At 37.6% G+C, this 25,399-nt stretch overlaps 1 protein-coding gene across 1 annotated transcript in view; it reads left to right on the top strand.

The window, feature by feature from the left end:
* LOC134542761 (potassium voltage-gated channel protein Shaw-like) overlaps positions 1 to 25,399 on the top strand; it is a 391,400-nt gene that overhangs the window by 54,215 nt on the left and 311,786 nt on the right. The gene's annotated exons all lie outside the window — the stretch shown is intronic.

Consider the following 25,399-nt stretch of genomic DNA (forward strand, 5'->3'; position numbering starts at 1 on the left):
CAGTAACTAATATGAATCCTGATTCGGTGACTGTTGCTGTATTGAAAGGACACAGGTGTAAGTTTTGCAGCAAAGAATTTATCTTGAGAAAGAATGGAAGACAACACAAGAAGAATGACTGTGTTAAAAATCCACTACGTAATATGATAAGTTGTGTTAGATGTAGCAAGTCGTTTACGCGGAGAGAGAGCTTAAAAAGACATGACAGAACTTGTAACGTCAAGCCTGCGTACAAGCTCGAGGACAACGATGGCTCTACTAGGCTAAGGAAGAGTGATTTGCATTACGACAATAATTTTCCTTGTCTTGGGAGAGATTATGTTCGCGGCTCTTCCGATCTCGACAAAAAACTTAAATTGAAGGATGAAGATGATTTATGGAAGAATGAAGACAATGGAAGAATCCTTAACGTGAAAAGTGAGAATACATTCCAGCCGAATTCAAGTAGATCTTTCCTACTCTGTAAAAATGATGGACTCCTAAAAAGGAAGCATGAAGACGATGAAGACACTTCGACATCATCGGCATCGAATTCTTACGGTAATCTGGGTGAAGATGATGCCTTCTACGGTGATTGCTACAGCGACTCTGAGGCTGTTGACAAAGGTATAGACTGTGATGAAGCAACTAAAGCAGGCAAGAACGAAGACTGTGGTGGTGACCTGAGACCGAAACGATGGAAACATCGTGATATATTAAATAAATCGGATCAAGCTTGTGATGATCATTGTCTCGATAATGAAAGTTACCCAGAGGATGGTGTTAAAACGGAAGACAGCAGAGAAAATAATATTTATAATAATCAAACAAGTAAGATGGTGGTAGAAGAGACTGATTACACTTCATGGAACGATCCAAACATATTGGTTGACCGGCTAAGACTTCTACATGACTCGCTTTGTGCAGGAAATTATTCGTGCATCAAAGAAATATCATTCATACTCAAAGAACTGAGGAAAGCTGGCTACATATAATAATGGCTTGTTTTACTTGTATTTGTATAATGTAAAGACATAAATAATTGCAATTATAAAAATTTAATGTTTTTTTTTTTCTTGTATTCATATTTCTAACTAAGATTAAGTTCTCGTAACTTGTGCTTCCAAATGTGCTTCCTTTTCGTTGATGGTGCGGTCTTTTCGTTGATGGTGCTTCCTTTTCGATGTCGGTGCTTCCAAATGAGCTGCATTTTCGTTGGCGGTGCTGCCTTTTCGTTGTCGGTGCTTCCAAATGTGCTTCCTTTTCGATGCCTGTGCTGCCTTTTCGTTGTCAGTGCTTCCAAATGTGCTGCCTTTTCGTTGTCGGTGCTGTCTTTTCGTTGTCAGTGCTTCCAAATGTGCTTCCTTTTCGTTGTCGGTGCTGCCTTTTCGTTGACGGTGCTTCCAAATGTGCTTCCTTTTCGTTGTCAGTGCTGTCTTTTCTTTGTCGGTGCTTCCAAATGTGCTTCCTTTTCGTTGGCGGTGCTGCCTTTTCTTTGTCGGTGCTTCCAAATGTGCTTCCTTTTCGTTGTCGGTGCTGCCTTTTCGTTGTCAGTTCTTCCAAATGTGCTTCCTTTTCGTTGTCGGTGCTGCCTTTTCGTTGTCAGTGCTTCCAAATGTGCTTCCTTTTCGTTGTCGGTGCTGCCTTTTCGTTGTCGGTGCTTCCAAATGTGCTTCCTTTTCGTTGTCGGTGCTGCCTTTTCGTTGACGGTGCTTCCAAATGTGCTTCCTTTTCGTAGTCAGTGCTGTCTTTTCTTTGTCGGTGCTTCCAAATGTGCTTCCTTTTCGTTGGCGGTGCTGCCTTTTCTTTGTCGGTGCTTCCAAATGTGCTTCCTTTTCGTTGGCGGTGCTTCCAAATGTGCTTCCTTTTCGTTGTCGGTGCTGCCTTTTCGTTGTCAGTGCTTCCAAATGTGCTTCCTTTTCGTTGTCGGTGCTGCCTTTTCGTTGACGGTGCTTCCAAATGTGCTTCCTTTTCGTTGGCGGTGCTGTCTTTTCTTTGTCGGTGTTTCCAAATGTGCTTCCTTTTCGTTGGCGGTGCTGCCTTTTCTTTGTTGGTGCTTCCAAATGTGCTTCCTTTTCGTTGGTGGTGCTGTCTTTTCGTTGTTGGTGCTTCCTTTTTTGTTGATTGCACGTAGTACAAAATGTAGTGATTGAATATATACTAGTTTATCACCTCTTGGTGTTACTAAAATATTTTTCAAGGTCACTTGGTCCTTTAGAATGTATAAAAATGTCACGATGGATTACGAAGGTCATGTGGTCCTGAAATGACTAGCCTATACGTCTGATAATGACATGACTCGGTCTCATGGACTGAAGACAATTGATCTATATGTGTGGCTTTGTACATGAACGGTTTATATGTTATTCAGATTATTGAAAAATTAGACTTTCATAATAGGCTAATCGGCACTGATTTAATTCGTTGGTCCGGTATATTGACTTGAGTTTTTTTTTCGTAGAGTGAATGATTAATTAACTCCGCGAAAGGTTATGGAAAACAGAACCTAACATTTATTTAATAATTAGTTACAACTGTCTCTGGTCAAGAATCGAACCGTGGACAGGGATCCATCGATTCAATTTGTAAATTAATAATTGATTTTTACGGAGACTATTGGAATTTTTCCCGCATTTCTAACTAAATAATTACATGATTTCAAGATGTCGGCCGAATTTCAAGATGTCGGGCACCTGAGTAATAATAAATGATTACTGCACTGTAGCATGTTATTAAAAAATTATCATGATGGTAAGACGAGTACACACAATATGGAGTCCTCCAGCAGACGAAAACATGATGGTGGCAATGACCACTAGCATGTGGTAGCTCCTGGTAACATGTACTGAACATAAAATGACGGATCCGTGATGGACATCAAGGTCAAGGTCAAATTTCAAGGTCAAGGTCAAAGTTCAAGGTCAAGGTCAAAGGCTAAGGTCAATTTTCAAGGTCAAGGTCAAAGTTTAAGGTCAAGGTCAAAGTTTAAGGTCAAGGTCAAAGTTCAAGGTCAAGGTCAAATTTCAAGGTCAAGGTCAAATTTCAAGGTCAAGGTCAAAGTCCAAGGTCAAGGTCAAAGTTATGGTGAACAGAACATTATACTAACATGACTCCAGCACACTCTAGCAGACGAAAACAAGATGGTTCCCTCCAGCGGACAAAGACAAGATGGCGGACATGATGTCATACCAGCTGATGGTAAATACCTAGTTATTGGTGGTGGTAGGTCAGTCTGTAGGTGGCTTCTGTGGAGGAAGGATCTGATTTTTTTTTTTGCCCTCACCGGTTTCGAACCAAGGACGAACATCGATATAATCAATCAGAATTCTATTACGTTAATTTGTTGATGAATTTTGGAATTTTTCCCGATTTTCTAACATAAAAATTACGGATTTCCAAGATGGCGTCCAAATTTCAAGATGACGGACATGACGTCATACTACCTGATGGTATATGTGCATTGACATAAGTGGTGGGGGTCATTCTGCTTGCATCCACCGTGGGGGAAGGATTGGTCGTCATTTTATATTTTTTTTTGCCTCTGTCGGGTTCGAACCGAGGACTCCGAGCTCCGTGTCGTTTATGTAATTTTTTTATTAATAATTTATTAAAATTTTAAAAAAAAATTCGTTAAAATCGGATAATAAATAAAAAAGTTAAAGATGGCTGCCGTAACGAAAATTGCAACGGTGACGTCATGATTCAAAATGGCGGAAAACACATCGCCGGAATTTTCGAGAACACAATGACGTCATAAAAATGTCGGATCCAAAATGGCCGCCGTGATATACTTGTCCCGTTACGTTATGTCCCGTTACGCTGTGTCCCGTTACGCTGTGTCCCATTACGTCGGCTGCACGCACGAAAAAGTGTCACGTTACGCATATTGTCACGTTACGCTGTGTCCCGTTACGCTGTGTCCCGTTACGATCGTCCAAGATGGCCGCCGTGACGTCAAAATCCAAGATGGCGGTCATGGTATCCTTATTCCTAGAAATGGCTTAACTCAGGCCTGAGTTAAGGATGCTTAAGCCGTTTTTAGGAATTTGGGTTCTTTCTAGGGCAAAACCTAATTTTTTCTCGAAACGAAAATTTTTCCCTCGAAAACGGGAAATTTTGAGTCATTTTGAGTCAATTTTGAGGAATTTTGAGTCAATTTTGAGGAATGTTGAGGAATTTTGAGGAATTTTGAGTCAAAAATGGCCGCCGTGACGTCACAAATCCAAGATGGCGGCTCGGCTCCCCGCTCCACAGCCAGAAGCCAGTTTCAGGACCGGCTATTATATACTACTCAGCTAGCTCTAAAGGACATTAAATCCCTTTTGGAACAGCAGAACAAGTAACACGAGTCAGAGAGGCAAATACCTTGGGAACAGTTATGGGCAATAATCATCTCTTTTCACGTCCGTGTCACCAACTGGATTATTATCTCTAATAGAATACGATTAGAGATTTCAATAGTAAGGAATTAAACAGCAAATAAGTAAAATAAAACACTGATATTTTAGTTTTTCAGAAACATTTAACCCCAAAAAAAAAGGCAGAAAGATACGCAGGTAGGTCATACTGTTGAGACCATTTACATGACATTACGTATATGTAATAATGCTGGCACCTTGTAAGCCTGAAACGTGGATAGTGACAAATTAATTTCATGTACCACATTTTAATTTTTAAACTAAAATTATAAAGGTAGAGGTTCTATGTGCACTGTGCGAGTACTTGGGATAACAAAACCAAAAACTTCTCTGCAACGACTAAAATCTCGAGATTCCACGCAAATTGATATAGTTCAATATCCATCAAACGATACATTCGAGATGTATCGATTTGTAGGGACCGGAAAAATTCGCGGGTTCAATGACCTCTAGGGCTTCGGTTGAGTGTTTCTCACTGACCCAGAGTCGTCCAGGTGAGTTGTGAGCCAATAGCAGAGGCAGCACTGAGGTATAACTATTTGAATTTTAGGCTGTCGTGAAATTAATCCGCGAATTTTTCTGGTCTCTATCGATTTGTATGGTAGCCGCGACGAACTCACGCAAGTTCTTACGGAAACGCAAGACGCTAAAAGTTTATGAACCACATCCTCAAAAACAAAAACGCAAGCGTCGGCCAACGTTCAACTTATTGCTTGTCGGTTTGCTATTCTACATTCCTAGTTTGAAGTGAAAGTGTTCTGAAAACGTTTGAAGACGCAGACGTTACGTGAATAACAGGCCACGATGGTATCTTTTTTTTTTTTTTTTTACTTTTTACAAGATGTTTGCACTTTCTGAACTTTAGCACAGTGAAATCAAATAATACTTTTAAGGTAAATTATTGAAAATTTCATCTTTTCATGATGAAAATAAGCTATCCAAAAGAACCCAAAGGAAAAATAATTACCATATTACAATTTCAAAGTTGTAGCGTTGTACATGTATTGCGACTTTCATGCTTTGTAAACGACAAACATTTTCTTGTTGGTTGCGTTGTTGCGTCAGCGTCGTTGCGTTAATTGCGTAGTTTATAAACCCGGCCTTAGCCCCGGCTGCATTGCGATAGTGACGTCATAAACGGACCTGGACGGGTGGGAAATGGAAGTGGCAAAGCGGGTGATGGAAGGAAGGGGGAAAAAAAGTAGATCGTGGAAGGGAGTCATTTGGTAGGCGAGGGATGGGTCGGAGAAGGGAGAAGCGAAGGCAGTAAACACGAGGCTAATAAACTGCGCTTGCCCATGTGGCTAAACGCGGAGATATGACTCATACGACGGGGCGTCGTTAAATATTTACTCCTTCATGCGCGTCCTTTTTTTTTTTTTAAAAAAAAAGAAGGTATTCAAACACCGTGTAGCGAAATACATTTTAAGTACCCCCAGCGATATACTGTGTGCGCCACACACAGTTTCTTTTAGAAGCGTCCGGGCTTTTCATTTTTAATTTTTGTTTTAACGAGTATCCCAGACGCAAAAAAAAAAATTCACAAAGAGGAACGTAAAATAAAAAAAAAATTACAAGGGAAGGTTTGCTAAATTACTTTTGAAGATACGTCTCTACGATGTGTCCAGCTGCATTTTCGAGGTAATTTCCTGCATTTATGCGGGTGAAGGGAAAAAAATATCCTATACTTTAGTTTTGTCGCGAAATCTTATACAATGTGTGGTTCGATGTATCGATCACTCAGCAAAGGGTACCACGATAGTAAAAGGTAACTATCAAAAAGGCACCTCGAAGCAACAAATGATTTGAAACGGGTGCTCGCGCGAAGACATCTTAGTCGGCGTAGTTCTCCCTCGTGCAATTTCAAAAATCTTTATACCACTTCCAATAAAGCTACCATGCTAAATTATTTTGTTACATGGCAAAGTACCTAGCTTTGGCTACTTGTTGAAGTCAACACTTGAGAACTAACGTGATTATCTTCATAGTTGTGGTCGCCCACGTGAAATCATAAGTTATTTCCTCGCGACGCTTACAGATTTAGAGCCTGTAAGTAAGTACAAAAGTTTTTTTTTTAAAATAACGTCCATTTAGTCATTAAAATATTAAACTCGTGAGAAAACGTTTTTATTCACAGTTTTAGTTTACTACATATCTTCTTCACTTTTACTCATAATCGCCATTCAGTTCTAAGCACTTCTCGTAACGCTGAACCATTTTAAATCTAACCCCTCTGCATAGAAGTTCGCCGCCTGGGAATTAAACGCTACTCGCAATGCAGACTAGTAAAGCGGGAAGCCCGCAAACAAGGGGCATTACACGGGGGCAGGCGAAGAACCCATTTGCACAGATAAATTCGAAACACAACGCGCAGCCTCGCGGGTCCGACTCTTGACATCTGGGGGTTGTCGGCGAGTAGCCGTGCCTGCCGGGCGTGTGGCTCACAGGATACCGTCAGCTTGGCACTGGGATTCTTTGGTAAATGCCCCTGTGTGCAGGCTTCCCGCTGCACTGGCCTGCACTGCGGGTAGCCTGGCTTTCTGGCGCGCGTCTCGCCTGCTCGCTTCGGCGAAACCGAGAGACTGGCTGTTTGTTGTTGCTGCTGACTGCCGTTTCACTGTATTGTCTTTGTGGGCGAATACGAAGAACGACGCGGAATTCAAGACTGCCGTTATCAACTGGTTTGATTTCCAGGCGGCGAACTTTAATGCAGAGCGTTACGGAAAAGTGTTAAGAACTGAATGGCGGTTATGAGGAAAAGTGGAGTATGTAGATGTGTAGGAAACTAAAACTGAAAATGAAAACTTTTTTCCATGATTTATTTTTAAAAAGACTTTAATTTATTAATATTCCTCGTAGTTATCTATGGCTTGTGTTTAAATTAATGCGTAAATTAAGCCATATTTTAAAATTAAAAGTTAATAATTTGTTTTAAGCAATTTGGGGAATTAAATAAAATATTATCTGCACAGCTATTAAAATATATTTAGTTTCAATAAAATAGACCAAATTTTGTGGGTTATGCCGTTATTGAGCTATTGTTGGCACCCAATTGAGACGTCTCGCAAGTCGCGGACAATGAACGGCACAGATGATTACGGAACTCTCCCCAGGGGTCATTGAACCCGCGAATATTTCCTGGTCCGTGATCATTGCCAATGCGTAGGGACAGGAAAAATTCGCGGGTTCAATGACCTCCAGGATGAACTCCATAGTTCTACGTACACTCGGTCAAATGTCACCCACTCATTGGCTGCTGTCTTGTTAGACGTCCCAACGCAGCAGCCTGTGATTCGATAAAGCTTTGGTCGGGTGTTTCTCGTTGGCACAGAGTCATCCAGGTGAGTTGTGAGCCAATGGCAGAGGCATCACTGAGTACAATAACTATTTATATTTTAGCCTATCGCGAAATGAATTCGCGAATTTTTTTCGGTCTCTACCAATGCGGTATTTATCGCGCAGTTGTTTCGAACTGGCGGGATGCGGTCGGTGGGCGCAAGACACGCGTTCCTCTGGCCAACGCGTGAAGGAAGTGTAGCACGGGAGAGAGAGACCGTGGAAGACCATGTTGGCTGATACCACTGAAGGGGTTGGAAGAGGGAAGGGGGGAAGAAGGTTCAACAAGGGCGTCCCTCCGGTACGTCCAATTTCCGGCAGACCTCCGGAGCAGAGCCGGACCAAGTTGACGGGAGCAAGTGATATCGGTTATCGGGAACGCGAAACCTACTACGCACTCACTGAACCCGAGTCAGTCAACCGAATAAACCACGTTTGTGCATCTTCGAATGTGTGTTAACATCTTAGCTCTCCGTATACGGCTTTTGGTGTGAGTAATTTCGTGCGTGCGACGGAAGTAATGTAACGGAAATGTGGAACAACGGGGCTGCAATCTGTGGCGGATGGCGCGAAAAAAGTTTACAACGACAAAAGGAAACCTTTGTGATGACCTTCAACGAGATGGACAGTATTTTAATAGAATTTCCTGTCGAAAATCAGGTCAAAATCCGGGGTTTAGTATTTTTTTTCACGTTTCTTAAAATCTTTGTTTGACCTGACAACGTCTAATAAATCTATGAACGCCGGCTGCACGCACGAAATGTGTCCCAGTACGCACATTGTTCCGTTACGCTGTGTCCCGTTACGCTCATTGTACGCTTGCGCCGCACCGACAGAAGTGAAAACTTAAAACTTTGTTTATACATGTGTAATATGAAATAATTTCTACGTCAAATGTACATTAGAAAATTAATCTGATTACTAGTATAATTTCAAGTATTTATTCTTTTATTTAAAAAAAAAAGTAGCACCGGTCGGCTAGTGCAGTAATAATAGGTTACGTTAGATATTTAATTACAGTTTATTTATATGAAAACTTGTTCATAATTATATTTAAACTTTATATCTAAACGCCAGTTTTTAAAATTAATTACAGTCAAGACATCTACACATGAACTGTTTCGTCGTCTGTTTATAAAGTGAAGTGAAAAGTTAATATGATTTCATTGCTTATTACAACAACAATTTCGGCAATAAAGGTTAATTATTCTTGCATTTTAAAAATCTGATTACTAGTATAATTTCAAGTATTTATTCTTTTATTATTAAAATAAAAATGATTCAATTTTATTCATAAAAGTATGCAATCATTTCATCAATGTTATGTTATGACGTCACGTTAAACTATCGTCCGTAAACCGACTTTACAGACAACCATTTTTTATCGGAAACCGTTACATCATATAGTTTAAAATTTTAGTTTGCTAATAGAATGATTCTATATTTGAAGTAGCTGCTCCGGCAGCGAATTCTAGCGGGGGGTGCGGAAACTACGTGCGATTCGCATCCGCGCACTCAAGATCTGAAATACAAAAGGAAACTTTAAATTATTAACTGTTTGATGAATTTTAACAAGGTACGCAGTATTTATAATAAAATTACTTGTGAAAAATCAAGTGCAAAGCCGGAGTTTAGTATTTGTTCAAGTATTATTTTTTTTAAGTGAAACTTCTTTACAGCCGGTGGGGTTAAGTAGAGCTGATGACTCGAAAATTGCAACGCTTCGGAGTGGGGCACTCGATGTATAAGAGGAGAGATGATTCTGGGTGAATCATTTCCCACTCTCGAGCGGCAAGCCTTTTTTTGTGGAGCGAAGCCGCAGCGCTGCATTTTTCGTTACGCTGCCGGCACACTCAACCTGCTGACCGCCTACCCTCGAGCACACAGTCCGCTGGGAAAACACCCAGGCCGTCTCCCAGCTCCGCATTTCCTACACACGATGTTGTCTACTGTGTTACTACGTGCTTTTTTGTTTAATTTTAGCGTTCATGTTTACCGAACGTGTTAATTTATCGTCCAAGTCAACTATTGAAGTGTGTAGTTTAACTTGTAATGCATGTTGGAGACTTCGCCACCCCCCACCAATTTATTGCTTTTGTCAATGTAGCCTATAACGTACGTTAGCTTAGATGTATTAGATTATAAAAAATGGGGGTTGTCTGTAAAGTCGGTTTACGGACGATAATTTCACGTAATAACGTCATAAGAAAACATTGATGAAAAATTGCATACTTTTAAATTTTCAAAGATTATTTACAGTTTTTTTTTTCAAATTTAATTTAAATAATTTGTTTAAATATAATCACGAACAATCAGTTAAAAAGCCCGCCTTAACCTGTTTGATATTCTAGAAGATTTTCCCGCACGGTGGTTGGCCGGTTCTTGCACGCTCGGCTAAGGTGGACCGTGACAATTTTTCGTGCATGCAGCCGGCGTTCAACAATTTATAAGACGTTATCACGTCAAAAAACATTTTCGCAAAAAAAAACTCTCTTCTTTACGGGAGCTTATGTGTTACGCGCGTTTACGTGGTTGGAACTTAATTAAAACGCTTGTTAGGTAATGCCAGCGAAATAATAAATACTCTAAAAACTTAAGTACCTATATGCATAGAAAATCTGACAAATTTCTTTGAAGTCCGACCGTGAAACTGCACGAGAGAGTGGTGGATTTCGGATATGTTCGAGACTAATCGGGGGTCAATGAATCTTAGAGATTTCCATCTGGTACTTTTTTTTTTTGGAAAAGGAAAGCAAAAAGCTCGCAATTGTATCAGAGACGAGGAAAAATTTCTTGTACCTTATAACGACAGTTTATATTTATTTAAATTTCTGTCGGACGCGTATTGATGGGCAATTTATTATCAAAACATATAGATGAATGACATATGTTTTTTAAAGATAAAACACTTTGGTAGAATCAAATGAAATACAACATTGCTAACTGAATCTCCGTCAATTACATTCCGTATCTAGCCTAGCGTTTAGCATGCTCTCTTACCTATTTATAATCAACTGTCTGCAAGATAGGCGTTTCTTATTTGTCTTACCCGTTTCAAATAACAGTAAATGTATATACATAAAAAAAACACATCGCAAACAAACTAAAATATTTCTGAAGAAACAAATAAAGAAATTAACCACAATTATTGTGAACTTATGAGTTCAAGATTTTAGTAATATAGAATGATATTAATTTTTTATTAGTAGGTAATCGGTTTGCTAAGTCCCGCTTCCAAATACTGTGTACCAATGAAAGCTGTATACCGATAAGTCTGAATTCGACAGACAAACTTCCGCTACAAGATCATCACGACAAAACAAGTTGAAAACATCAATATGACTTACGGTTGAAAGTGCTTCCCAACAATTTTGAAGATGAAGATGAATAACATTTTTATTTTATTTTAAAAATATAGAAATTATTTAAGATATTATTTCATTGAAATATTAAGGGATAAGTAACACGTCACAAAAAAAAATGTGTGGTAAATAAAGGTTTAACTCCCAAATATTTCAATGACAAAATTTCGCTACAGAGACAAAATTCGTGGTGGTCGAAGAAAATCATTCAATTGTACATAACGAAGACTCTCATTGTTCAATATTAATTACGTTCTATATTATTTACAATTATGAATATTTGTTCAGCTCCATCTTCAAATGCGTGAGCCAGCCTCGGTGGAGCACTTTGAACCCTAAGTCGCATGGAGGTTTTCAACTTTTATTTTGTCGTGGATGAACTTGCAGCCGAAGTTGGTCGGGTTGGTTTCAGACTCGGTCTGTATACAACGGTAACGGCAGGGGTTTCGGGGGTTGGGAACTGGGTAGAGCGGGATCTAGTATCTGGCGTTATATACACCTCCCAAGGCATTCGTCATCCTGACACGCAGCTAGCTCGGCCCAAGTTGGGCGAGGAGTGATTGATGTGCCCGCGAGGAGAAACAACACTAACCTTCCCCCCCCCCCCCCTCCCCGCAGAGAGCAGGAAACAAAAGAAGTCGGCGGCCGACAGACGCCAGCTAGACTTCCGTAGTTGAAACTTGCTCTCCGCCGATGCGAGATTCAATCGGCCAACGGTACAGGAACACGCCGTACCGACATTCGAACACTTTTAGAAAATTAAAATTAAAATGTGGACTTTTCAACGAAGAATTTACTCAAAATAACAGTAATACATAGTACAATGTAATTTTATTTTGTAAATGTAACGGAAACATTCATTTTTTTAATTTGTTCATTTCATAAAACCAACTGTATCACTATTAAATAGTGTTCGCAAAAATGCTGGGCTCGGATTCTTATTCGGGCATTTATGCTTTATGTTGTCCCAGTACCTCAAATAGTTCAAGTTATTTCTAAACCGCTCCCTGAATATCTTTCTAGTATTAACTGCACACATTAATAAGCACAATAAAACTAATAGAGTATAATTATTGAATATTCGATTATCTTTTCCATGGTTTAAGAAAATTATGCTTGAATTAAACATGAATTTTAAAAAATTATGCTCTAAAAAACACTAATTATTATCTCGAAATACGTGTGCTGGTTTCTTCTGAATTCTGTATTCCGTACTCAAAAAGGTTAACACGCTTGGAAGAAAGACCGTAATTTTTTTTGTTTAAGCTGCAGACTTAACATGTTTATTAAAGCTTTTGTTGGTATGCCAGATTTATTCTTTTGGATTCGTGTTCATAGCAAAATAGCTCAGTAACCGCAAATTTACCAGTATCACCGGGGAAATTTGTAAATCTTGTAACATTGTTAGAAGTAGGGAAATTTTGCGAATTCATTCAGCCGCAGGCTAGAATGCAAACCTTCAAACTCTCTAACTGGGTTCATGGTTGGACACGCCCCTCTACGAATGTGAGCCAACAATGCCCAGCTAGGAGAGAAGCAAGCAAATCAATTTGTGCCGATTTACGAGGACAAAGAGGTTATCACCTAGAAATCATCCAATTGAAAAGCAAACGTTGGTTGAGCAATTATTGCCAGACGCATGACGAAATTTCAAAATTTCCTGGTCTCTAAACATTGTCCATTGAGGAGGACATGAACATTTCGCTGCTTCATCTCGTCTACAGGCTGGAATTGAAAAAAAAAAAAAGTTTCTTTTGGCTTGCTTCAGCGCCTGACCTACAGTTAACGAGTAAAACTCTGAGACAACGAGACATCTTAGTGTAATCCGCCGTGTTCTGTTATTGCACGTTCATTTCATTGTTTATCCAGGACAATTTGTGGGAATGTTCCTCTATCTAATCATGGGATTTTGGTTTTTCAGTGTAAATTAAGTCGCCAGATACACGTTACAATTTACCTGCTGACTGTAAAAACAAAAGCAGGCAAATATTCATAACGGATGTTGTCGCAAGACTATTAATGTTTTTGTCACTTACTCATAGTTACGGGCGTGTATTTGTCCCTCATTAGACTTCAATAAGGTATGCCCGCGCTAGCGAATGTCCCCTTGTAACTGGCGGCCGTCTGCAAGAGAAGCCATTGCCCTGTTTGGCCGGGCCAGTCAGGACGAGTTTGCTTCCGCACTGGATGGCTATTTTTTGTGTACTCACATTGGAAATGTACATGAATGAAACCAAGCCAAACACGAAACACGGGGAATTCCACAAAGATTTATCACTTAGCTGGTATGAAAATCGTTTCGCGAAAAGTACATGGCCCTACCCATAGATCATTTTCTAGGTTTCGCAACTGGGTGACATTTATATTTCTTCATGGAAACTCTTAAATTTGTTAATCAAATTCACCAAGTGCATTTCTGGATTATTTTTTTTTATAAAATTTAAGCCCCAAATTGCAATACAGCTTTCGTATTAAAATTAACCACTTGGCAGGACAAAACAAAAAACAAAGCGTATTATGTCTGTAGTGATTGCTCGCGGAGAATATTTATTTGTTTTTATCCGAGCTTTAAAAGAATATAGTTTATTTAAAAAGTATCAGAGTGTAAATAAACACGTTTTGGAATATATAATTTATAATCTGCAATGACAAAAAAAATGTCGGGGAACAAATCCTCCCCCCCCCCCCCCCCCCAAACCTTTATATACACTGTTTGAAATTACAGTGAATTTACGGGTTTTTTAACCAAAGAAATTAACTCAAATAAACGAAGTATTTTTCGTAATTTCAAATAACGGAATCATCGTAGAAACTACGGCGTATTTCAACTTCCGAGTTGTACGTTTCATTCCAAACGAAGGTAAATAAATAAAACACACGTGGACAAATCAGAGTGTTCTGATTGTAGACTTAACTAGTTTTTTTAATATTCTTGGTCACGTTCCCATTTCAAAATTTCGGCTATGGTACTGACATTGAACCATCTTTAATTTCCCTCTCTCCTGTGTTCGGATTGGGGAGCAAACACGGCGTCTGCAGTATGCGTGCCTTCCCCGACAAACAGGCATACTTAGTCATTCACCCATTCATCTGCCCTTCCCACACATCCATCTTTTTTTTTACCCCTTGGTACAAGGTGGCGACCACGCCCTCGCCGCGATTAAACACGGAGTCCTTTGTTCCCGCGCTGGAAGGTCGTCCCGGTGATTAAGGCAGCGCTTTTGACAGGTAGAAGCGGCGTGCTTCAAGGTCGTGTGGAATAGGTAGAGACCGGAAAAATTTGCGAATTCATTTCGCGGTAGGTGAAAATTCAAATACCTATACCTTTGGGTTGATTATGCTGTTGGGTCACAGTTTAACTAAAGGACTCTAGGCCAATGAGGGACCATCAGCCAAAGAATCATCAAAACACAAGGCTACCCAGTCCAGACGTATCACTAGAGACCTGCAAAATTCGCGGATTCATTGACCTCAAGGATAGACTCCACAGTTCTTTAAATACTCGCGGAAATGTCACCTGTTCATTGGCTAATGACGCGTGACACGTCTCAACTAGGCTGTCCGTAATTCGGCACTTTCTTGGTTTAATGTTTCCCATTGGCTCACAGTTCCCCGGATGAAATGTGGGCCAATCGCAGAAGTGGTACGAAGGTATAGTTGTTTTGATGCTAGCCTATCGCGAAATGAATCCGCGAATTTTGCATGTCTCTACGTATCACAAGTTAACAGCCAATGAACACGTAGTATTTTTCCCCAGCAAGCAGATGATTTTGGAAGCTAGCCTAGAGGTCATTGAATCCGCGAATTTTTTCCAGTCCCTAGGAATAGGGCCTAACCCCGCAGGGAAAAGAATGGGGAGAGACCATCGGCACAGCGCGTTCCAGATACTGTGAATGAACATCTTGGAACAGCAGTTTCACCTAAAGATAGATATAGGCAAGCGAGTGCAATTTGCTCGTATCCCAGTTTTAGTAAGGCAGGCCCCAACCACACCACACACGCATACATAAACACAGACACCTACACAATTTATGTTTGGAAATTGCTCGGGATAAATTTAAAGGGTGGGCAGGGAATTCCGAAAAAGCAATTTTATGACAGTGGGAAAAAATTGTCCGGAAACGCAACCCTGAAAAATATTCAGGCGCGAGCAGTAGCACGCAAATTATGAATTTCGCGCCCATCAAGGCACTACTCCAACTTGCTGAGACTACGTGTGATAGCAGCGCCGTGAACATTTAGGAATCGCAAGCACCGCTCAAAGACCCCCTGCTGGAAAGGCATACCCCACAAGTTAAACATAATATATAAATATGATATTATTTTGGCTTGCGCTATTTTTCATGTTCGGCTTGTTGGGAAGTTAGATAACCAAACCCGGTACAAGACTGTCATTCTCTTGTTAAACATGAAAGTTTTTGAAGATATACTTCATTAAGCACTTTACGAAAAAAAAAATTGATGTGAGTTAATTTTTTTGCACCATGCAACTAAATTTTCACAGGATTAAATAAATGGCTGCACACTAATAAAAATTATACATGTGCTTTTTAATATTATACTACTTTAGTGATTGATACTCAATACTGAACCATATAATTAAAAACGTTTATTTATTGTGAATATTTGGGATAAAAATTATGTATGTAAACTTTTTCAAGTGAGGTTATGTTCCGTGTGTATAATTCTTTGCTTTATAAATTATTACATTGCTAGCGACCCGCCCCGGCTTCGCACGGGTGCAATGCTGATACTAAATATACTACAGAATGTCTTTATATACCGGCCCCCCGGCCGGTACCACCGCACCCGCAATGTCCCTGCATTTTAAATCTGTAATATCTTCGAAAATATTCATTTACATGCTGTAAAGGGCCATATTGATCTATTTTAAATGCAAAATATATTTAAGGCACTTAATTGGATAAGGATTAATGCTGTATTGCTTAAAATCGCTTCGTAAATAAGCCATTATTTCTCGTAAAATGTAAAGGATAAAAAATGGTTATTGTGGGTTATCCCTAAGAGATAGACATATACCATCACGGACTTTTTTGTAGACCTTTTTAAGGTGTACAATACTGTAGCACATTATTTTGACCTATCTCGTAGGGTTCAGCCAGCGTTTGCAATGTAAGCGCAAAAAAATGTGTTTATTTACATCACATTAGAAACCTCAAAAATTATCAGTGTTTCTCTACTATATTATGCATGTATTTATTATCCATATAAACCTTCATCTTGAATGAATCTATCTATTAAAAAAACCGCATCAAAATCCGTTTCGTAGTTTTAAAGATCTAAGCATAGTACATATAGGTACATAGGGACAGACAGACAGCGGGAAGCGACTTTGTTTTATACTATGTATTGATATCTTAAGAAATGATTAATATTAAGAAATTAGAATAGAGCTTAGCATGTTTACTGATTATTATTAATTAAAATTTATCTTGATAGTTTTATTAAATTAAATAATTAATTTTATACACATGTTTGTATAATATTAAATATTTAGAATTTATTATTTTATTTCTTTAATTTATATATTACATACTTATTTATAATAACCCTCCAGTTGTTTTATTATTTTATTTTTTATAATTATTTGCAGGCAAAATTAATTTTTTTTTTATCACGCCAAGAAAGCGTAACTTTTAACACGCGGACTTTTAAGTACATGAAACATTTTTAGGTAGATTTCGAAGAAATCGATTGAAGTCATTACCATGGTCGGACTTCCCAAAAATGTTTTAAATTTTTTTTCGTTTCGTGGTCTATTGATCTCAAAACCATCGGTAGATTAAAAGTTTATATATATTTATAAAAATTTTGGGTACACAATAACTGCCGTAAATTTTCACAAATCACTTTCAAACTGATACATAAATAGGGGCTGGAAAAATTCGCGGTTTCAATGACCACTAGGATAGACTCCACGATTCTCTATGCACTCGGGCAACTATCACCTGGTCATTGGCTACCGACTCGGGACACCTGTTTACTTCGATTCTTATGATTCGATACTTCTTTTGTTGAGTGTTTGCCATTGGCTCAGAGTCCTTCAGGTAAATTGCGGTCCAATCACTGACGCAGCACTAAGCTAAACGAGTTTGGATTCCAGCCTGTCTCGAAAGGAATCCGCAAATTTTTCCGGTCTCTATACATAAAATATAATCATGGAAAATCTCGTTAGAGTTCGTTCACTGGCAATATCCAACCAAAGAGGTGAAATGGGGAAGGTTTTCGGAAAAACAGAAAAATCGCAATAACTCCCATAATATGATTAATACCACATCCGTTTGAACGTATTATAACTCGTAGGGGTAATACAAAAAAAACATTTGCCTAAATCCATTTTTGATACGACTAACCATAACAGCAAGGGGTGGAAAAAACAAGGGGTGGAGAACAAAAAAATTCATAAATCCCTTAGTACGAACACTATCGAATCCGTTAAAATTATTTTCAAATGGTATAATTTATGTCTAAAACACGCATTAAATTTTTGTTAGATTGAACCATTGCAGAAAGGGGATTAAAAAACATGGGTAGAATGAAAAAAAAAAACATAAATTCTGCGTCATGTACACTATTCAATCCATTCCGATTTAGTGTAAAACAATAAACTATTATCTACAACTTTCGTCTGAAATAAATTTTCATACGACCAGCTATTACTGCAATGGGTGGAAAATAATAGGGGTCGAAGGACAAAAATTAATCAACCACTTAGTAATTACAATATTAAATTTGTTCATATTGTTTGTAAACCTCATAAATATTATCTAAGACGTTTGTCTGAAACAGTTTTTGATTCAACTAACCATTGCTGCAAAGGGTGAATAAAGAGGTGTTAAAATAACAAAATAATTTCATAACTACCTCAGTTATCAAACCATTAAATTCGTTCAAATTGTTCGTAAATTTTATAATTTTTAGCTAAAACTTTTATCTGAATTGTTTTTTGAGATGAGACTTTGCTGCAGGGGGTTGAAAAAAGATGTAAAATTAAAAAAATATATATTTTATACTTTCGTTCTAATATAAAGCAAAACCATGAATTATTATCCTCAACTTTCGTCCAAAATAATTTTTATACAACCTACCATTACTGCAAGGGATGAAATAAACAGGGGTTCAATGACAAAAAAATTCATACTTCCCTTAGTAGGCACACTACCAAATACGTTCAAATTGTTTGAAAAAAAATACAAATATTACCTAAAACGTTTGTCTAAAACAATTTCTGATATAATCAACAATTGCAAAGGGTGGATGAAGAGGGGTAAAATACGAAAATTAATTCATAACTCCATCAAATCCGTTCAAATTGATTGCAATTTTTTTAAATAACATTTGTCGGAAACAATTTTTATAATAAAAATAATTATTGCAATGGATAAAACCAACCTGGGGTTGGAATAAAAAGTAAATAAATAAAACTTCACTACCACTCGCATCCATTATTATTTTTGTTTAACTTTCTAAATGTTGTTTAAACATTGTTGTTATAATAAATTTTGTTATAATAAATTTTTATCTAACCTACCAATTACTACAAGGGGTAAAAATAACAAGGTTTGACATATACTATCAAATCCATGATAATTTATTACAAGTATCCTAAACTTGATCTAAAACATTGGCTCAAAAATGTTTTGATGAGATTAATTACTACCGTAAAAACAGAGGTTGAAATTTAAAAAAAAAATGGTTGTCTATAAAGTCGGTTTACGGACGATAGTTTAACGTGACAACGTCATAACAAAACATTGATGAAATGATTGATCCAGAAGAAAATGAAATATCATATTCGGCCTGAGACTAAGCCGTAATAGGTTTTTGCAACCAAACCATTTAGGCATTAAAAATATTATATTCTTTGAGAAAGAAATTTTTTTCTATCTTTTGTATGATAAAATCTAACTCTGAATACTTTTATGAATATAATTGAATCATTTTTATTGAATTATCACTATTTTGTATGGATACAAAGAAGGAGTGAAATGAAATCGATGAAATGAAATTGAGTTAAAAATATTCATAATATTTTAGCTACATGGAAAATGAGAAAATGTTTAATCGAGTATTTTGTAATGTTGGAGAACATAAATTTGTTATGTACTTATATAAAGTTCTTAAAATATTCTAGAATTTTATGGTAGTTTCTAAAATATTTTCAGCTTAGACGAACACAGTGAGCTAACAACTGCGAGACAATTTCCACAAGAACAGTGAATGGAGAAAAAAATGAAATGGTGCATGTCCAGATAATTAATTGTACTAAATCAAAATTCCGCATTGCATGAATCAGTCGAAGATAGTAACTTCACTATATTATGCTCGTTTGAAAGAAAAGGGGGGAGGGGGGAACTAGGTAATGATTCGGCCGTTTACCACTTGAGGACTTCTAATGCCAGGCCTTCCGTTTCTAAAGGACGGTAAAATCGTTAGAAAAGAAAGGTGTGAAATTTACGACTGCGACCTCAGACCTGGCATTAGCGGCGATCCTGCCGATAGCACGGAAGGTTCGCCAAACGAACGGGCGATAAAACGGTAAATGACGTTGGATATTACGATAACCACTTTTCAAAAGAAGATAACGCACTCACAAAATCGTTTGTAATGTGAGAAAGGTAAAAGTGTCTGCACACACTTTAAAAAATTAATCATGTTAACTTTGTCTTCGTGAACTTGTTAATTATTCTGTAATCATATTTAGACTTTACTGAAAATTACTGAAATAATAAGCTGTTTGACTCCAGAAATTAATTATCTTGAATGACAGGCTTTAAAACATTGGATAAAGAACAACGCTAAACATGAATGCATTATTGACTTTCTTAGAGAAGAAAGTGAATTTTTAAAATTTCACTGAAACTATTTTTGTTTTTTGTTATTTGTTTTTCCATACCGAAGTGTTAATGCATAGCGCATGAATAATGATAAACAGTTCATCATGTGACAAAGGAAGCTACTATAGCTGGTAATTATGAATGAACAAAACTTTGGACTTCCAACTCTTTAGAGACAACTTTCATGATCAAAGTACAGTATGTCAATAAAAGAATGTCCCAGTTATAAATTTTAATATAATAAACTGCAAGCGTTGTAGTGTGTTGGTTCAAGGTCACAATTAAAAAGTAACTCAAACAGTTTCAGGTAAGCGCATGTGGGAGTACGGCTTTGTTGTTTTTTCTCTTGCAACGCCACCTACGCAAAATGGCGACTCCTGAGCGTAAAGCGTTTGGTGTTCTGCAATTTTCTAAAAGTGAATCTGTAATTTCAGTTCAACGTGCATTTCGTTAAAGTCTAACTGTGATCCCACTTGTGGTAAAAACATCCGCCGATGGTACAGGTAGTTAGTTCTAAACGATTGGATGTGTTTGCAAAGAAAAAAAAAGAACAACCAAAAGTATCTGTACAGGATGTTAAATGTGTCAGAGAATCTTACCTGCGTATTCATAAGACATCTGTTCGGCAACTGAATTTCAAGACTTGCTTTCTAAATACGACCACGTGGAAGGTTTCAAGAAAACTTTGACGCATGCGTTTATATCGGTTACAGTTGCTACATGCTTTAAAGGTGCACCTACTGAACATATGTAAGAAAAACTGTGCTAGTTTACTTTTGATTTGATGTATGATTTATTGTAAATAGTCTAAATTAAACTGTTGAAGTGAAACTTCTTTGCTGAGGAAGTTTCCATTTTCGAGAGTTACGATAATTCCCATGCACGAGGGGAATAGTTAGGCACGTGGTGGGGGAACCGGTAGAGGAGGAGAGTGCGTCAGCGGCGACGCCACTCCAACGCATGCGTTAGCGGTCGAATGAGAAGCAGGCAAAAAAAAAGGGGGGGGGGGGGCATGCTATATGCTAGTTGTAATGGCTAGGGGGAGCCGGCAGGGGAGAGGCAGAAATGACGCAGCAGTGATGCTACGGAATTATCGTAACGCCGCTTGTGTTTTGTTTACTCCTCAGTTTTCGTAACGGCTAACGATTGACGCTAACAAATTTATTTTATTTTAAAGTATATACAATTTATTTATTCGAGTGGCAAAGAGTTATTGAATTGTGCAATTAACTTTATAAGTACCACTCAAGTTTATGTGAATAATGTGATTGAAAAAAAAAAAAAAAATATATATATATAGATAATGTATCTCTAGCTATAACTAACAAGCAAGAAGTTTCACTTCAATCGCGCGTGGATTCAACGCACACACTTTATTTTTTATTATAATGAACCAATGAACCTGTGACATTATTTTATGGACACCCCATATTTTACGTCGTGAAACACGAGGTAATCAGTTCCCACTGATCAGCAACCCTTGTTTGTACACCGGACCGAATTATAGCGGGATGATGATGATGACGACGTCATTCACCCTGCGCTGTCTGGCCGCGAGCGCGCACCGACCGAGTTCGACGTGGTTCGCTCTCTCTCTCTCTCCCTCTCTCTCTGTGTGTTTGTGAGAACACGTGGTCAGGGTTCAGGAGGGAAGGAGGTGAGAGAAGTGAAATTAATGCAGGGTGACGCCATGGCTGCACGCACTACTGGCCGCCTCGGACGAGCGAGAGTCCAGCGGCGCCAGAGCTCCCACGTCGGGATGAGGGAAGTGTCGACATGCGCATTTCGACATACACACGTTAGGCATGTCGTGGGGCAGACGATGTTGCTAGAATTCCGCTCGACGCGTCGGGGATGACGTCACTATACCGACATGTCGGGAAGTCGCAACTTGTAACATCCATGTCGTTTGAATGCTCGACAAAAAAAAAAAATCCACATACCATCAGATGTCTAGTTAGGTATAATCAGAAACACTTGGAGAAAGCCATCAATATAATAACAAAAATAATCTGAAGCACTCTGAGAAATCCATCAGATGTCTAGTTAGGTATAATCAGAAGCACCCGGAGAAAACCATCATAATATTGTCAAGAATAATCAGGAGCACACGGAGAAAACCACCATAATACTAACAATAATAATCGGAAGCACACGAAGAAAACCACCATAATATTGACAAGAATAATCGGAATCACACAGAGAAAACCACCACAAGTTTTCTTTGATATCATAAAAATACAGAAAAAAAATTTAAAAATAAAAAAAATTAATAAAAAAATTTAAATGACAAAAAAAATAAAATAAATAAATAAAATTCTGGCTTGTACTAGAACTATATCTTTGCTCAACAATGAGAAGTTCACAAGCTAGCAGAATCTGTTTATTTATTATTTTTATTTTTTTGTCATTTAAAAGTGTTCGCAAATTCGTGACCAACAAAAGAACTTTCATACACTTAAGAATATTTCTTACCTTAAAACTGTCGTAAGTTAGAAACATGTAGTTCAGACGCACACAGCTCAGAAACGCCAAAGCTTGAAAATCATTACATGTAACTGTAATAAATAACCTATAGCTTAGAAACACAACCATAACAATTTTGAATCACAAAACTTAGAATTAAGATAACTGATAAATTTTTATTTAGTGAGTTTTCAAGTTGTGACCGCAATCCAGACTCATTGATACGGACACTTTGAGGTCGCTGATATCGCCGAGACAGAAATGTCGAACTAGCATCGACGTGTCAGAGAAGACGAACATCGTAATTAAGTTTACGGGATGCCACAAATCTGCACATCTGACTGGGACTTAACCTTTACTACACAGGAGGAGTATTCACCATAGAATGGGTGTTTCCCATAGAATGGGGATTTACAGTACAGTCAGGGATTTCCCACGAAATAGGATTTTTTTTAAATACTAAGATATTTCCTCATTTTATTTTTACATTTTTTGACTACAATTTACTAGTTGATTAAATTTTAGAGAAGTATTTAGTTGGGTATAATTTACATCTTAATTCAGATAATTTAAATAATAAGAACTTGATTAGTTAAAAATAATTCGTTCCCGTAAATTACAAGAAACATTAATGAGCAAACTATTTTTGTTATTAGAGTGGAATCAGTCCTTTTCAATAAAATTTAATAAGATATTTTATATAAATACATTTAAGAAAAAACCACTTGGTTTAAAAAAATAGGTTTAATTTAAACCATGGTTTAAACCATGGTCTAAACCATTGTTAATGAAATCGGTCAACCCTGCTTACTAGACATAGCTAAGCTTTCGAAAGCGAAGCAAGATCACCGTTCCAACTAAGTATTAAATTTTACAAAGCCAACGTGCTTTTTTAATTATAATAATTAATTAAAATAATTTAAGTTTTCTTGGTTTATCAAAAGATCTCTACTGATGAATACCATTTTTTTTTACATTTACATTTTTTTCCCTTTTATATTTAAGAATTTATGTTGAATTTGTGAATAAAATATTTTGAGTTTACTTGTTTTTTTTTTATCGCCTTAAAATTTTCATGTAGATACAGAGAAAATAACATGTTGCGGCTCTAAAAAAAAATGGAGAATATGTTTACTCAATATTGGCTCATCTCACTGGAAGGTCTGCCTACCCCTGCACTAGACCAAGTAGAAGGACCCATTATCAACCATAGCCTGGAGATGTTCACGTCGAATTCAGGGCAACTAAGCGGTCGACACTGGTGTCTTTCAAAATGATTTGTGCCCCACACTTTAAAATAAACAGACCGTAAAAAAGAAAACCTCGCGAGCACGTTACACGCATCCGACGGTCATGATTAAAAGGCATAATATTTACAGGCATTAAACTTACGGAAACGAGAAGTTGAACCGTTCGTGTGATGAAGTACCGCGTGCGTCTAGTAAATCTTTCTAGTGTTATTCCTGGCAGGCGGTTAAGCAAATATTTGTCGTCCGTAGCGGAGTTAGCGCGAAACTAGGTGGCACATTTGATGAGCAGCGCGCTAAATCCAGGTAACGTGAAACCAGTAAAAATTCGTGTTATTTTGTGTCACAGAAATATTTTTTTGTACTTTTGCAAAATATTCCTTTGGCAAAAATTTTCAAAAAATTAGTTCCTGTTTCTGTTAGAAAAAATACTGAAACATTTGTACAACACATTGCTATGGTTATATTTGCACAACTGTTAATACAGTCGCTCTCAAATAAATGCAGAAATTAACAAATATCTGTAATGTTGCATGTTATTTCAGTTAAATTTACAAAAAAAAATGTAAGCTAGTCTTTCAATTCTCGCCAGAGAGATGTAACATCTAACCTTGGTAATGAGAAAATTCATGTGTTCTCATGTTTCAGATAGGTACTTCTCAATACAAAACTCGGATACGAAATGTACCGTATAATTCTTTAAAATAATGCCGAGCGTGTAATTATAAGCAAATTATATTTTCAACTTAATTACTTGAAGCGAATCACGCATAGTTTCCGCACCCGCTGCTAGAATTCGTTGCCAGAGCAGCTACGCTGACAATCAAATCATTCGATTTGTAGAGTGAAATTTTAAACTTTATAATGAAACGGCTCCAATAAAAGCGAAAAAAAATTAAATAAAACATACTAAAACCCCGGCTTTGAAACTGATTTTCGACAAGGAATTTTATTAAAACACTCTCCCCATCTTGTTCAAATTCACTAAACAGTTAATACTATAAAGTATTCATTTGGCTTTGTGAACCTTGGTTCGTGCCATCCGCCAGATGGCAGCACTGTAGTTTACATATTTCCGTTCCATTCGACTTCCGTTCCATTCACGAAATTACTCCTACAAAATGCCGTGTACAGAGAGCTAAGATTTACAGATAAAATTTAGCGAATAAGGCTACCCACACTTGTACATGAAAAATCAATGACTTGCTTTCTTTTTCTGCTCTTACATCCTTAGGTTCTTTTCCGGGTTGCAAATAGTTTATTCGTATTTAGGGATTGAAGAAATTAATGGTTTCAGTTACCTGTAGGATAGTCTCCTCAGTCATCTGAATAGTCGGGCAAATGTCAACTTTTCATTGGTTGCTGACTAGTGAGAAGGGTCAAACCGGGTAGCTTGTGATTCGACACATCTTTGTTAGAACGTTTCTCACTGGCCCATATTTCTACAGATAAACCGTGAGCCAATAACAAAAGGAGCTCAAAGGTGTAGGTTTTTAGATTTTAGCCCATCGCGAAATGAATATATTAATTTTTTTCCCGATCTCTAGTTACATAGATTCACTTTAATTTGGTTATTGGTTTCCTTTATTTCAGACCGCGCCAAAAATATTATTCAAGAGTATAATGGTATCCATTTTAGACTGTCTCTAAACAAATTAACGGGAATAATGCAGATTTCTGTTCTGAAGTTTTGACACGAATAAAACTAAAGTTTATTGGTTAAAATTTTTGTA

Source organism: Bacillus rossius (genome assembly GCF_032445375.1).
Source record: "Bacillus rossius redtenbacheri isolate Brsri chromosome 9 unlocalized genomic scaffold, Brsri_v3 Brsri_v3_scf9_2, whole genome shotgun sequence".
NCBI classification, from domain to species: Eukaryota; Metazoa; Arthropoda; class Insecta; order Phasmatodea; family Bacillidae; genus Bacillus; species Bacillus rossius.